Source organism: Schistocerca piceifrons, chromosome 7 (assembly GCF_021461385.2).
Source record: "Schistocerca piceifrons isolate TAMUIC-IGC-003096 chromosome 7, iqSchPice1.1, whole genome shotgun sequence".
Lineage (NCBI taxonomy): Eukaryota > Metazoa > Arthropoda > Insecta > Orthoptera > Acrididae > Schistocerca > Schistocerca piceifrons.
In genome coordinates this window covers 274833700-274850199 of record NC_060144.1, presented here as the reverse complement: position 1 = coordinate 274850199, position 16500 = coordinate 274833700, and the positions used below count along the sequence as shown (strand labels likewise).

Below are 16500 nucleotides of genomic sequence, written 5' to 3'. Positions count from 1 at the left end.
AATTTTTATTTTATACCTCTGACAAGCTTATACCTTAAGTCGAAACAGTATAATTTTAATTGTTTTTTAAATTTTGTTTTTAGCCCAGGAATACTGAAATAAATAGATGGTGCTCTAATAAACGTTTGCCACCAACTGTACCGGGAAACGACACTCCATATGGGGCAAACGAACGCCTAACTTTTTAATCTCTCTCATCATTGGAACAATTCTGGCAGACGAAGTTCAGCCGTGTACGGTTCGCGTTCATGACGTTCACAGCTTGGCATCTTGTAATAGCGATAGTGGCGTCTCGTTTTCTTAGTGTGTTCACTGGCGCCACTACGTTTGCTCGTCCTGTCTCTCCGTGAGTGGCAGCAGCAACGCTTATCGATAGAACGTACGGTAGTACCATCTTTGCAGCGGCTTCTAGTGTTTCCGAGTCGTCGTGCGTCGGGCTAGTTGACTTGGGACGGAGCGGCAGTGAGGTGCGGACAGCCAGTACTCACCCGACCGCTGGTGACACACATGCACTGTCCGATGGAAGGATGTGGTTGCGAGAGCGCACGGCCACTTCAAGGACCGGATTCAGCGAGTTTCAGTTGAATGGTCCGTGATATTCGAGTAGTGCAACTTTCACCTGTGTGTGTGTCTGCCCATCGAAGTGACCTCATGGCAATAAGTTGTCAGTCGACGATTTATACTGGGATTTTCCCAGTGCCTGACTTGAGTGGGGACGACCGTTGGTTGGTCGTTCGGTCGGTCGTAGCAGCGGCCGACGTACATTGGATCTTCTACATCTACATCTACATTTATACTCCGCAAGCCACCCAACGGTGTGTGGCGGAGGGCACTTTACGTGCTACTGTCATTACCTCCCTTTCCTGTTCCAGTCGCGTATGGTTCGCGGGAAGAACGACTGTCTGAAAGCCTCCGTGCGCGCTCTAATCTCTCTAATTTTACATTCGTGATCTCCTCGGGAGGTATAAGTAGGGGGAAGCAATATATTCGATACCTCATCCAGAAATGCACCCTCTCGAAACCTGGCGAGCAAGCTACACCGCGATGCAGAGCGCCTCTCTTGCAGAGTCTGCCACTTGAGTTCGTTAAACATCTCCGTAACGCTATCACGGTTACCAAATAACCCTGTGACGTAACGCGACGCTCTTCTTTGGATCTTCTCTATCTCCTCCGTCAACCCGATCTGGTACGGATCCCACACTGATGAGCAATACTTAAGTATAGGTCGAACGAGTGTTTTGTAAGCCACCTCCTTTGTTGATGGACTACATTTTCTAAGGACTCTCCCAATGAATCTCAACCTGGTACCCGCTTTACCAACAATTAATTTTATATGATCATGCCACTTCAAATCGTTCCGCACGCATACTCCCAGATATTTTACAGAAGTAACTACTACCAGTGTTTGTTCCGCTACCATATAATCATACAATAAAGGATCCTTCTTTCTATGTATTGGCAATACATTACATTTGTCTATGTTAAGGGTCAGTTGCCACTCCCTGCACCAAGTGCCTATCCGCTGCAGATCTTCCTGCATTTCGCTACAATTTTCTAATGCTGCAACTTCTCTGTATACTACAGCATCATCCGCGAAAAGCCGCATGGGACTTCCGACACTATCTACTAGGTCATATATATATATATATTGTGAAAAGCAATGGTCCCATAACACTCCCCTGTGGCACGCCAGAGGTTACTTTAACGTCTGTAGACGTCTCTCCATTGACAACAACATGCTGTGTTCTGTTTGCTAAAAACTCTTCAATCCAGCCACACAGCTGGTCTGATATTCCGTAGGCTCTTACTTTGTTTATCAGGCGACAGTGCGGAACTGTATCGAACGCCTTCCGGAAGCCAAGGAAAATAACATCTACCTGGGAGCCTGTATCTAATATTTTCTGGGTCTCATGAACAAATAAAGCGAGTTGGGTCTCACACGATCGCTGTTTCCGGAATCCATGTTGATTCCTACATAGTAGATTCTGGGTTTCCAAAAACGACATGATACTCGAGCAAAAAACATTCTACAACAGATTGACGTCAGAGATATAGGTCTATAGTTTTGCGCATCTGCTCGACGACACTTCTTGAAGACTGGGACTACCTGTGCTCTTTTCCAATCATTTGGAACCTTCCGTTACTGTAGAGACTTTGGTACACAGCTGTTAGAAGGGGGGCAAGTTCTTTCGCGTACTCTGTGTAGAATCGAATTGGTATCCCGTCAGGTCCAATGGACTTTCCTCTGTTGAGTGATTCCAGTTGCTTTTCTATTCCTTGGACACTTATCTCAATGTCAGCCATTTTTTCGTTTGTGCAAGGATTTAGAGAAGGAACTGCAGTGCGGTCTTCCTCTGTGAAACAGCTTTGGAAAAAGGTGTTTAGTATTTCAGCTTTACGCGTGTCATCCTCTGTTTCAATGCCATCATCATCCCGGAGTGTCTGGATATGCTGTTTCGAGCCACTTACTGATTTAACGTAAGACGAGAACATCCTAGGATTTTCTGTCAAGTCGGTACATAGAATTTTACTTTCGAATTCACTGAACGCTTCACGCATAGCCCTCCTTACGCTAACTTTGACATCGTTTAGCTTCTGTTTGTCTGAGAGGTTTTGGCTGCGTTTAAACTTAGAGTGAATTTCTCTTTGCTTTCGCAGTAGTTTCCTAACTTTGTTGTTGTACCACGGTGGGTTTTTCCCGTCCCTCACAGTTTTACTCGGCACGTACCTGTCTAAAACGCATTTTACGATTGCCTTGAACTTTTTCCATAAACACTCAACATTGTCATTGTCGGAACAGAAATTTTCGTTTTGAACTGTTAGGTAGTCTGAAATCTGCCTTCTATTACTCTTGCTAAACAGATAAACCTTCCTCCCTTTTTTTATATTCCTATTAACTTCCATATTCAGGGATGCTGCAACGGCCTTATGATCACTGATTCCCTGTTCTGTACATACAGAGTCGAAAAGTTCGGGTCTGTTTGTTATCAGTAGGTCCAAGATGTTATCTCCACGAGTCGGTTCTCTGTTTAATTGCTCGAGGTAATTTTCGGATAGTGCACTCAGTATAATGTCACTCGATGCTCTGTCCCTACCACCCGTCCTAAACATCTGAGTGTCCCAGTCTATATCTGGTAAATTGAAATCTCCACCTAAGACTATAACATGCTGAGAAAATTTAAGTGAAATGTATTCCAAATTTTCTCTCAGTTGTTCTGCCACTAATGCTGCTGAGTCGGGAGGTCGGTAAAAGGAGCCAATTATTAACCTAGCTCGGTTGTTGAGTGTAACGTCCACCCATAACAATTCACAGGAACTATCCACTTCTATTTCACTACAGGATAAACTACTACTAACAGCGACGAACAATCCACCACCGGTTGCATGAAGTCTATCCTTTCTAAACACCGTCGGTACTTTTGTAAAAATTTCGGCAGAATTTATCTCTGGCTTCAACCATCTTTCTGTACCTATAACGATTTCAGCTTCGGTGCTTTCTATCAGCGCTTGAAGTTCCGGTACTTTACCAACGCAGCTTCGACAGTTTACAATTACAATACCGATTGCTGCTTGGTCCCCGCATGTCCTGACTTTGCCCTGCACCCGTTGAGGCTGTTGCCCTTTCTGTACTTGCCCGAGGCCATCTAAACTAAAAAACCGCCCAGCCCACGCCACACAACCCCTGCTACCCGTGTAGCCGCTTGTTGCGTGTAGTGGACTCCTGACCTATCCAGCGGAACCCGAAACCCCACCACCCTATGGCGCAAGTCGAGGAATCTGCAGCCCACACGGTCGCAGAACCTTCTCAGCCTCTGGTTCAGACCCTCCACTCGGCTCTGTACCAAAGGTCCGCAGTCAGTCCTGTCGATGATGCTGCAGATGGTGAGCTTTGCTTTCATCCCGCTAGCGAGACTGGCAGTCTTCACCAAATCAGATAGCCGCCGGAAGCCAGAGAGGATTTCCTCGGATCCATAGCGACACACATCATTGGTGCCGACATGAGCGACCACCTGCAGATGGGTGCACCCTGTACCCTTCATGGCATCCGGAAGGACCCTTTCCACATCTGGAATGACTCCCCCCGGTATGCACACGGAGTGCACATTGGTTTTCTTCCCCTCGCTTGCTGCCATATCCCTAAGGGGCCCCATTAAGCGCCTGACGTTGGAGCTCCCAACTACCAGTAAGCCCACCCTCTGCGACCAAAAAAAATGGTTCAAATGGCTCTGAGCACTATGGGACTTAACATCTATGGTCATCAGTCCCCTAGAACTTAGAACTACTTAAACCTAACTAACCTAAGGACAGCACACAACACCCAGCCATCACGAGGCAGAGAAAATCCCTGACCCCGCCGGGAATCGAACCCGGGAACCCGGGCGTGGGAAGCGAGAATGCAACCCTTTGCGACCGCCCGGATCTTGCAGACTGAGGGGCAACCTCTGGAACAGGACAAGCAGCCATGTCAGGCCGAAGATCAGTATCAGCCTGAGACAGAGCCTGAAACCGATTCGTCAGACAAACTGGAGAGGCCTTCCGTTCAGCCCTCCGGAATGTCTTTCGCCCCCGCCACACCTTGAGACGACCTCCCATTCTACCACAGGTGAGGGATCAGCCTCAATGCGGGCAGTATCCCGGGCAACCACAGTCGTAGTCCGATCGGGGGTTGCGTGGGACGAGCTGGCCGTCCCCGACAAACCCCCATCCGGAACCCCACAGTAATGCCCATTGGCAACAGCCTCAACCTGTGTGACCGAAGCCAACACTGCCTGAAGCTGGGAGCGAAGGGATGCCAACTCAGCCTGCATCCGAACACAGCAGTTGCAGTCCCTATCCATGCTAAAAACTGTTGTGCAAAGAACGTCTGAACTAATCTACAGAGAGCGCAAACAAATCGACACAAAATTTAAACGGTTATTAAAATACAAGATAGCCTAGTAAATGCAGTAATGCTGCTACTTGCGCACTGCTGACACACTTCTCGGCGGCGGAAGGAGACTACGCGATTTTACACTACTCAGGTACTAAAACGCGATGCTACAACTCTCAAATACTATAATACGCCCGAAATTTATGAATTAAACAATGCAAGTACCAAAACACGCAAAGAAATTAAGAATTATAAACTATGTAACAAATGAGTGAGCTAGGAATATACGACTTGCTGCTGCAGCTGCTTATCCAACGGCGGCAGGGAGCACACTGACTGACCAACCGACACTGGCCGTTCAAAACAAAAACAGAAGACAAACGACTACGCGAATTTACACTATTCAGGTACTAAAACGCGATGCTACAACTCTCAAATACTATAATACGCCAGAAATTTATGAATTGGGCAATGCAAGTACCAAAAACACGCAAAGAAATTAAGAATTAAACTATGTAGCAAATGAGTGAGCTAGGAGTATACGACTTGCTGCTGCAGCTGCTTATCCAACGGCGGCAGGGAGCACACTCTTCTGACCGATTCTGGCTTCACTGTGCTTGTACCGACTTATAATTCGTCCGCGTTGTTACAAAGTGTCTGGTTTTGGTATTGTGAGTTGTTGGTGGAATTGTTTTCCCGGATCCGTGTGTATCTTGTGGTTTTGAATGAGCAGTTATTTTAATGCTGTCTGCGTACTGGATTTGGTGAGGGGTTGCGAACGAACATCAGTTCGGTTGGGGCGCAGCAGGTGGAACCGTGCTGGTCCCATATCCCAAAGGTCCGTGGATCGAAACCATGCTCTGCTACCTGGTATTTATTTTAAAAATACTATTTGGAATTGTTCTGACTTCTGATTCAGGCCTTCAGCCATTTGTGATTTGAAGTTGTGTGTGGCCTTCAGGCGAGCAATAATTTCACTTCTTTCATAATAAGGCCTTCAGCCGTGTTACAGTTTGTTTTAAAAAGAAGTATTTATCTTAATATGTGCTACTTGGAGTCGTTCTTCTGACTTCTAATTCAGGCCTTCTGCCGTTTGTTGTTTGAGGTTATTGTTGGTGCCCTTCGGCCCTAAAATTGTGGATTTTTTTCTGTGATAAGGCCTTCAGCCATCATACAGTCAATTGTGTTTTTTAAGAGATTGTTTTAAAATTTTAATTCCTTTAAATAAAGTTTACGTGTTTGTTGTGCAACCGAGAGTAACTGATTACGGCCCCGTCCAGAATCGTAACCTTATCCTGCCCCATCCTGAGAAACCAGCTCTCAAAGGTAGGGGTTATTTCCACCTGAAACACATACAACATGAAAACAGAAAGAACATGCTAGCCACTGCACCTACTTTCACAGTGTTTGTATAGATTTTTACACGCATCGTTCTTATGGGTATCACACTTAATATTTTTCCGTATTTTCTTGTTGCTGTCCTAGCCTTTTCTCTTTTGGATCACTAATAAAATTAGGATCTGTCAAAATGAATTATGTCCCCATCTTACGTCTGTTTTTGCAGATTCTGGAGCCGATGGCACATGAGTGACGTCATTGAAACTTCTTCTCGCATTCGCAGTGTGTTCGGTGACCTCTGTTGTTGGCTGTGCCTGCAGTTCCTCCACTGGATTATTTCCTTGTACATTTGTGATTTCGGGGTCTGCTGTTTCATTCGCAGGATTTGATACTGTGGAATTAGTGGGGTCTTCGTGCAGAGTTGCTGAAGCAAACACTTGCTCGGGCAAGCGATTCGGGTTGAACGGATGAATCCCACAAGTATTAAAGACATTTACAGCGTTCCCGACCTTATTTGCACGGTTCCATGCTTCAGCAAAAATAGCTGATCCAAATGTCGCTTTTAATTCCTTTCCCTGGACTGCTTCTGACGTACAACCTGCAGCCAGCGTTGTAAAATGTCGTTAGCGGGCCGTAAGAGACATCGTGAGGGCTGTAGCCTGTGAGTACTGTGTGGGGGAAAATATAACAGATGCACACCGTTGGCTGCAGCCTTCTCTAGAGTTGGAGGATCTGAACAATGTGACCCATGGCGGTTCAAAATGCGACGACAGGTCCAGAAGGCTTCACCTTAATAAAATGGTCGAAGAGCTCAGAGAACTGTCCCCCTTTCATGAAGCCACTCTCTGACTACGTTTGTTCCAGGAAGTATACCTAGTTCATAAATGTCATCGCATCGCAACACTTTCATATCAACGACAGGAGAAACACACCTTTTACAGTTACGAACCATTCTGTAATTTAATGCAGGGGTCAGTCACAACTACTGCCATTTATTAAAATTCGTAGTCAGTTAAAGATATCTGCAAGACCACCAAAACTGTTTTATTAAGAAAAAATTAATGTGTCCGTTTGTCCCCACGGACAAACATTTTTCTGCCTCCCCGAGCACTATTTGAGACAGTGTTCACAAAAATGTAGTATACTGGCTCGTGAGAAAAAGCGCAAGCGCACCACCGCGCCAGGGTAGAATCTCCATGAATTCAGTCATTACCTCCGTAGCATATATTGCTTACCTGCGTAAGTATACAAGCCAGAAGGAGATTCAGAATGGGATGTTTCCACCAATACTTATCGCAGTCACTCGTATACACCACACTACAGCAATCTGACTCACACGAATAGAGCTGCTAACTTCAGCGATGTTGTTGTTGTTGTGGTCTTCAGTCCTGAGACTGGTTTGATGCAGCTCTCCATGCTACTCTATCCTGTGCAAGCTTTTTCATCTCCCAGTACCTACTGCAACCTACATCCTTCTGAATCTGCTTAGTGTATTCATCTCTTGGTCTCCCTCTACGATTTTTACCCTCCACGCTGCCCTCCAATACTAAATTGGTGATCCCTTGATGCCTCAGAACATGTCCTACCAACCGATCCCTTCTTCTGGTCAAGTTGTGCCACAAACTTCTCTTCTCCCCAATCCTATTCAATACTTCCTCATTAGTTATGTGATCTACCCATCTAATCTTCAGCATTCTTCTGTAGCACCACATTTCGAAAGCTTCTATTCTCTTCTTGTCCAAACTATTTATCGTCCATGTTTCACTTCCATACATGGCTACACTCCATACGAATACTTTCAGAAATGACTTCCTGACACTTAAATCAATACTGGATGTTAACAAATTTCTCTTCTTCAGAAACGCTTTCCTTGCCATTGCCAGCCTACATTTTATATCCTCTCTACTTCGACCATCATCAGTTATTTTGCTCCCCAAATAGCAAAACTCCTTTACTACTTTAAGTGCCTCATTTCCTAATCTAATTCCCTCAGCATCACCCGACTTAATTAGACTACATTCCATTATCCTTGTTTTGCTTTTGTTGATGTTCATCTTATATCCTCCTTTCAAGACACTGTCCATTCCATTCAACTGCTCTTCCAAGTCCTTTGCTGTCTCTGACAGAATTACAATGTCATCGGCGAACCTCAAAGTTTTTATTTCTTCTCCATGAATTTTAATACCTACTCCGAATTTTTCTTTTGTTTCCTTTACTGCTTGCTCAATATACAGATTGAACAACATCGGGGAGAGGCTACAACCCTGTCTTACTCCCTTCCCAACCACTGCTTCCCTTTCATGTCCCTCGACTCTTATAACTGCCATCTGGTTTCTGTACAAATTGTAAATAGCCTTTCGCTCCCTGTATTTTACCCCTGCCACATTCAGAATTTGAAAGAGAGTATTCCAGTCAACATTGTCAAAAGCTTTCTCTAAGTCTACAAATGCTAGAAACGTAGGTTTGCCTTTCCTTAATCTTTCTTCTAAGATAAGTCGTAAGGTCAGTATTGCCTCACGTGTTCCAGTGTTTCTACGGAATCCAAACTGATCTTCCCCGAGGTTGGCTTCTACTAGTTTTTCCATTCGTCTGTAAAGAATTCGTGTTAGTATTTTGCAGCTGTGACTTATTAAGCTGATAGTTCGGTAATTTTCACATCTGTCAACACCTGCTTTCTTTGGGATTGGAATTATTATATTCTTCTTGAAGTCTGAGGGTATTTCGCCTGTCTCATACATCTTGCTCACCAGATGGTAGAGTTTTGTCAGGACTGGCTCTCCCACGGCCGTCAGTAGTTCCAATGGAATATTGTCTACTCCGGGGGCCTTGTTTCGACTCAGGTCTTTCAGTGCTCTGTCAAACTCTTCACGCAGTATCATATCTCCCATTTCATCTTCATCTACATCCTCTTCCATTTCCATAATATTGTCCTCAAGTACATCGCCCTTGTATAGACCCTCTATATACTCCTTCCACCTTTCTGCTTTCCCTTCTTTGCTTAGAACTGGGTTTCCATCTGAGCTCTTGATATTCATACAAGTCGTTCTCTTATCTCCAAAGGTCTCTTTAATTTTCCTGTAGGCGGTATCTATCTTACCCCTAGTGAGACAGGCCTCTACGTCCTTACATTTGTCCTCTAGCCATCCCTGCTTAGCCATTTTGCACTTCCTGTCGATCTCATTTTTGAGACGTTTGTATTCCTTTTTGCCTGTTTCACTTACTGCATTTTTATATTTTCTCCTTTCATCAATTAAATTCAATATTTCTTCTGTTACCCAAGGATTTCTACTAGCCCTCGTCTTTTTACCTACTTGAGCCTCTGCTGCCTTCACTACTTCATCCCTCAAAGCTACCCATTCTTCTTCTACTCTATTTATTTCCCCCATTCCTGTCAATTGCTCCCTTATGCTCTCCCTGAATCTCTGTACAACCTCTGGTTCTTTTAGTTTATCCAGGTCCCATCTCCTTAAATTCCCACCTTTTTGCAGTTTCTTCAGTTTTAATCTACAGGTCATAACCAATAGATTGTGGTCAGAGTCCACATCTGCCCCTGGAAATGTCTTACAATTTAAAACCTGGTTCCTAAATCTCTGTCTTACCATTATATAATCTGATACCTTTAGTATCTCCAGGGTTCTTCCATGTATACAACCTTCTTTCATGATTCTTAAACCAAGTGTTAGTTATGATTATGTTGTGCTCTGTGCAAAATTCGACCAGGCGGCTTCCTCTTTCATTTCTGTCCCCCAATCCATATTCACCTACTATGTTTCCTTCTCTCCCATTTCCTACACTCGAATTCCAGTCACCCATGGCTATTAAATTTTCGTTTCCCTTCACAATCTGAATAATTTCTTTTATTTCATCATACATTTCTTCAATTTCTTCGTCACCTGCAGAGCTAGTTGGCATATAAACTTGTACTACTGTAGTAGGCGTGGGCTTCGTATCTATCTTGGCCACAATAATGCGTTCACTATGCTGTTTGTAGTAGCTTACCCGCATTCCTATTTTCCTATTCATTATTAAACCTACTCCTGCATTACCCCTATTTGATTTTGTGTTTATAACCCTGTAGTCACCTGACCAGAAGTCTTGTTCCTCCTGACACCGAACTTCACTAATTCCCACTATATCTAACTTCAACCTATCCATTTCCCTTTTTAAATTTTCTAACCTACCTGCCCGATTAAGGGATCTGACATTCCACGCTCCGATCCGTAGAACGCCAGTTTTCTTTCTCCTGATAACGACATCCTCTTGAGTAGTCCCCGCCCGTAGATCCGAATGGGGGACTATTTTACCTCCGGAATATTTTACCCAAGAGGACGCCATCATCATGTAATCATACAGTAAAGCTGCATGCCCTCGGGAAAAATTACGGCTGTAGTTTCCCCTTGCTTTCAGCCGTTCGCAGTACCAGCACAGCAAGGCCGTTTTGGTTATTGTTACAAGGCCAGATCAGTCAATCATCCAGACTGTTGCCCTTGCAACTACTGAAAAGGCTGCTGCCCCTCTTCAGGAACCACACGTTTGTCTGGCCTCTCAACAGATACCCCTCCGTTGTGTTTGCACCTACGGTACGGCTATCTGTATCGCTGAGGCACGCAAGCCTCCCCACCAACGGCAAGGTCCATGGTTCATGGGGGGGGGGGGGGGGACTTCAGCGATATGATACCACATATTTTCTTACGTTTTGTCCGTTTGTCCCTATTTCCGTTTGCACCAACTTTACTCCACACTGCAGCCAACATACCCAAACGTTCAGATTCATCGAGCTCAGCGGATCGAGAATAAGGAAAGAATACCGCTGAAGGAAGTGTCCCAGATTTCAGTTCGAGCCATTTAGGTAAACCATATGTAGACTAAATAAGACTTTCATACAGTGACTTGAATCTGACTGCTTGCTAAACACACTGTCGTCGTTGTCTTCAGTCTGAAGACTGCACTGATGGAGCCCTCAACGATTGTCTGTCCTGTGCGAGCCTCTTCATTTAACCCACATTTGAAGCTGCGTGCTGTAGACAAGATGTCATCTCCCCTTCCAATTTTTACTCCCTCCACTCGTCACTTTTTTTCCATTATAAAATTTACGATTCGTTGATGTCTCGGGATATGTCGTAGTAACTAATACTTTCTTTTAGTGTAGCTGTGCCGTAAGTTTCTAAAAAGGAGAAGGAATATTAGGGTTTAATGTTCCATCGACATCGAGTTCACTAGTGACGAATCACAATCTAGGATTGTTTCCAGGATGTGGAAGGAATCGGCCGTGACCTTCCAAAGGAAGCGCTCTGGCATTCGCCTTGAGCGACTTAGGGAAATCACGGAAAACCTAAATCTGGATGACCGGACGCGGATCTGAACCGTCGTTCTCCTTAATAAGAGTTTCGTGAGCTACCTACTGCGCCACTTCACTCATTCTTAGATCTTTGTTTTCTAAGTTATATCAGCACCCGCTAATTAGTTATCCGACCTTCAGTCTCCAGCGTTCATCTCCAGCACCACATTTCAAAAAGGACACATTCCATGTAAATACCTTCATGCATATTCGATGTCAACAGAGTTCTCTCATTCTAAAAGGCTCACCTCGCTACTGCCAGTCTTCATTTAATGTCCTATCTACTTCGGCCGTCGTAAGTTATTGCTGAATAAAACGTAGTCGTAGCACCAGAGTGACATGGAGATTAACCCACATACGTTCCTTTAGTTACACGATGTCTTCTTTAAATGTACACAGAAAGAAACAATTCTGCTTACTAAAGTTCAGAAAATCAACATTAGGTCAGGTAAAAATGCTGGCAGTCCGAAATTCAGATAACTCAAGTATTTACTATGGCTAACAACAAGGTAGGAAATTAACTTTTAGCATTCTCATTCAAAGAATTCGCACTAATGATTGGAATGCATTCGAAGCTCCTAGTCAAGAGAAGAGATTAAAATGCATTCTCTAGGTATCTCAAATATAGATCAGTGTAGGAATGCTTTCATTCCACTTCACTGTCCTAAAATCTTTAGGATCACGTTACACCAGTTCATAAAAAAATATCCACACTAAGCAGTTAAGTAAGGAATTTAGGCCTTAAAACGGGCGAGAAACAAATATAATCAGTACAGAAGTATTTATATCATTATAAACAAGTCAACTTCAGACTCGTCCAATGTCGAAATCTGACAGGTATATCCTGTTTAAGCTTCTGTGGGAAAAACAATACTTTCATTTACTGAACTCATGTATCGGTGACTGCTAAGAGTAAAAAGAAAGGACCACTACTCGTGATCGATACCAAAGGATGTCTTATGTCCAACCTATCTAACTGAAATGGGGTTTGTTCAATTTCAGCTTCTGCGTAGTGTGATGTTGGTACAGTAGTGTATGTGCGAGATAAAAGTCGAAATCATTTATTGAGACAGTAATCTGTACGTGAAATCACTATCTGCAGAAGTCATGACTCTTTCTCATAAGAGATTCTATTCGTAATGGAATCTAATCACTCAGGTTCCGAATAAGAATGCCATTTTTAGCGTTTCTAGGAGAGAAGTCCACCAGCAAAATTCCCAAAATCTAAAATTTTGGATTAGCGAACAGTTCAAGACAGAACAAGTTTTGATCATTTCCTGTATCATAATCGAATAGACGAGCATTGCTCAGTTGAAATATGGCTCTAGTAGGTGCTGAATGAATGGAACATCCAAAATGTTACAATTGTTCACGCGTTATGGTTGCTGCTGAGAGGACCTTCAATTTGGCGCTGGGTAAACCGCCTGGAAGGAAGTGGTACTGATATGCTGCCGCATCTCCTGTATTCGGCTGGTAACAGCCGAGTAGAAACCTCTTGAAGAGAGGAAAAGTTTCAGTCTGTTGTAGACAATAACATCTTGAACTTGGCATCAGCAGTATGCTGCTCAGAGGGATATTTTCAAGTAGTCTGTGGCATAGCAGGCACCAGCCAACTGTGGGAATAGGAAACGACATCAGCATCTACACAAACAACCTGAAGGAGGCCACCTGCAACAGGGACCGAAACGTCGGTAGTTTTATATATTGACAATGCGGTCACAAACCCAAAAATATTTTTATTGAATGTTGAATCTAAAATCTTCATCGAAATTCGAAACGAAGCTTTACATGATGGACCAAATCATTACGAGCTTTGCCCATCGCGAGACTGAATGCTCCCTGGTGGTGATGCGGGCACTTGGTGTGGTAAGAAAATATGGAGGGTGTTAGGGGTACTGGTGCAGATATTGCGTTATTTGGTACCTTAGTATTTACCCATTTCAATGTGTTAACTGTCTTTTCTCTGTATCTAACAGTCTTTCTGTAAACACATCGTATACACTGAGGGGAAAAAATGGCAACATCAAAAAATTGTTGATGTAGAGTAATGAAAAATCGGGAGTATATTTATCTAGGTAACATATGAGATTAACATTGCGAGATCGCAGGTACCGTAAGTGCGAGATAATCCAATGCAAATCTGAAATGCTGGTACATTAATAGCCCTTGTAACCGCCAGAATGGAGAATGGAAGCATGCAAATATGAATGCATTGTGTTGTACAGGTGCCGGATGTCAGTTTGTGGGATAGAGTCCAAGCTTGTTGCACTTGGTCAGTCACTCAATACAGGGATGTTCAATGCTGGTTGTGGACGACGCTAGAGCTGGCGTCCGATGATGTCCCATACGCGCTCCATTAGAGACATATCTGGTGATCGAGCACGTCAGTGCAACATGTCGAAACTCTGTAGAGCATGTTGGGTTACAGCAGAGGTATGTGGACGAGCCTTATCCTGTTAGACAACATCCTCTGGAATGCTGTTCATGAATGGCAGCACAACAGGCAGGATCACGAGATTGACGTACAAATTGGCGGTCAGGATGCATGGGGTAACCACGAGAGTGCTCGGACTGTCATACGAGATCGAACTCTTGATAATACACTACTGGCCATTAAAATTGCTACACCACGAAGATGACGTGCTACAGATGTGAAATTTAACCGACACGAAGAAGATGCTGTGATATGCAAATGATTAGCTTTTCAGAGCATTCACACAAGGTTGGCGCCGGTGGCGACACCTACAACGTGCTGACATGAGGAAAGATTCCGACCGATTTCTCATACACAAACAGCAGTTGACCGGCGTTGCCTGGTGAAACGTTGTTGTGATGCCTCGTGTAAGGAGGAGCAATGCCTACCATCACGTTTCCGACTTTGATAAAGGTCGGACTGTGGCCTATCGCGATTGCGGTTTACCGTATCGCGACATTGCTGCTCGCGTTGGTCGAGATCCAATGACTGTTAGCAGAATATGGAATCGGTGGGTTCAGGAGGGTAATACGGAACGCCGTGCTGGATCCCAACGGCCTCGTGTCACTAGCAGTCGAGATGACAGGCATCTTATCCGGATGGATGCAACGGATTGTGCAGCCACGTCTCGATCCCTGAGTCAACAGATGGGGACGTTTGCAAGAAAACAACCATCTGCACGAACAGTTCGACGACGTTTGTAGGAGCATCGACTATCAGCTCGGAGACCATGGCTGCGGCTATCCTTGACGCTGCATCACAGACAGGAGCGCCTGCGATGGTGTACTCAACGACGAACCTGGGTGCACAAATGGCAAAACATTTTTTCGGATGACTCCAGGTTCTGTTTAGAGCATCATGGTGGTCGTATCCGTGTTTGGCGACATGGCGGTGAACGCACATTGGAAGCGTGTATTCGTCATCGCCATACTGGCGTATCACCCGTCGTGATGGTATGGGGTGCCATTGGTTACACGTCTCGGTCGTCTCTTGTTCACATTAACGGCACTTTGAACAGTGGACGCTACATTTCAGATGTGTTACGACCTGCGGCTCTACCCTTCATTCGATCCCTGTGAAACCCTACATTTCAGCAGGATAATGCACGACCGCATGTTGCAGGTCCAGTACGGGCCTTTCTGGATACAGAAAATGATCGACAGCTGCGCTGGCCAGCTCATTCCCCACATCTCTCACCAACTGAAAACGTCTGGTCAATGGCGGCCGAGCAACTGCCTCGTCTGAATACGCCAGTCACTACTCTTAATGAACTGTGGTATCGTATTGAAGCTGCATGGGCAGCTGTACGTGTAGACGCCATCGAAGCTCTGTTGACTCAATGACCAGGCGTATCAAGGCCGTTATTACGGCCAGAGGTGGTTGTTCTGGGTACTGATTTCTCAGGGTCTGTGCACCCAAATTGCGTGAAAATGTAATCACATGTCAGTTCTAGTATAATATATTCGTCCAACAAATACCCGCTTATCATCTACATTTCTTGTTGGTGTAGCAATTTTAATGGCCAGTAGTGTAACTAAAGGTATAGGTCCAGTGTGTCTAGCACGCAGACTGGCTGGTTGCAGGCCCTCAATTGGCCTCCTCTTGACCAACACACAGCCGTCACTGCGGAACAAGCTTTCATTTGGAAACACTACAGACCTTCACGCTGTCCTCCAACTAGCTGTCGCTTATCACCACCGAAGTATCAAATGCCGGCAGTTTGGGTCTGTGGAATGCGCGCTACAGGGCGTCTGACTCAGAGCTGTCCTTGAAGTAACCGATTTGTAACATTTCATTGTGTCACTGTGGTACCAACTGCTGCTCAAATTGCTGCTACAAATGCAATACGATGCGCCAGAGCCATACACCAAACACGATGGTCTACCCTGCCGGTAGCGCCGCGTGGCCACACGGGCCCCGATCTTCTTGCGACCGTAGATTCTCGTGACCACTGTTGCCAGCAATCATGTACAGTGGCTACATTCCTGCCAAGTCTTTTTGCAGTATCGCAGAAGGAACATCCAGCTTCTCTTAGCCTTATTACACGACCTCGTTCAACCTCAATGAAGTGTTGATAATGGCGGCTTTGTCGCCTTAAAGTCATTCTTGACTAACATCAGCTCACCACGTCCAATATCAATGGTAATTAACGCTGACGACCGTTACAACGTGTATTAAAAGCAAACTTTACTTCCATGATCGTAGCGGCGCTACGAGCGCCTCTCTCATGCAACTGGCGCGAAATCTGAATAGACACTACTTTTAGATGTAGAAACACGCCAGCCAACCTTCGTTCGCGTCTCACAGTTCCTCCTTGGTTTTGCGATTTTTTCCCATCAGTGTAACTTTGATTTTCTAAACTTTAATATGCAGAATTAAAGTTAAAGCAATTACAGCACTTGGTCACAAAAATTAAATCTTTTGGCGTGGTTTAGACGCTTCTATGAGTGCCTTCATCAGAAATTACATTCAAATTTTCCA

At 44.7% G+C, this 16500-nt stretch overlaps 1 protein-coding gene across 2 annotated transcripts in view; it reads right to left on the bottom strand.

The window, feature by feature from the left end:
• LOC124804743 (malate synthase-like) overlaps positions 1-16500 on the bottom strand; it is a 128917-nt gene that overhangs the window by 66232 nt on the left and 46185 nt on the right. The gene's annotated exons all lie outside the window — the stretch shown is intronic.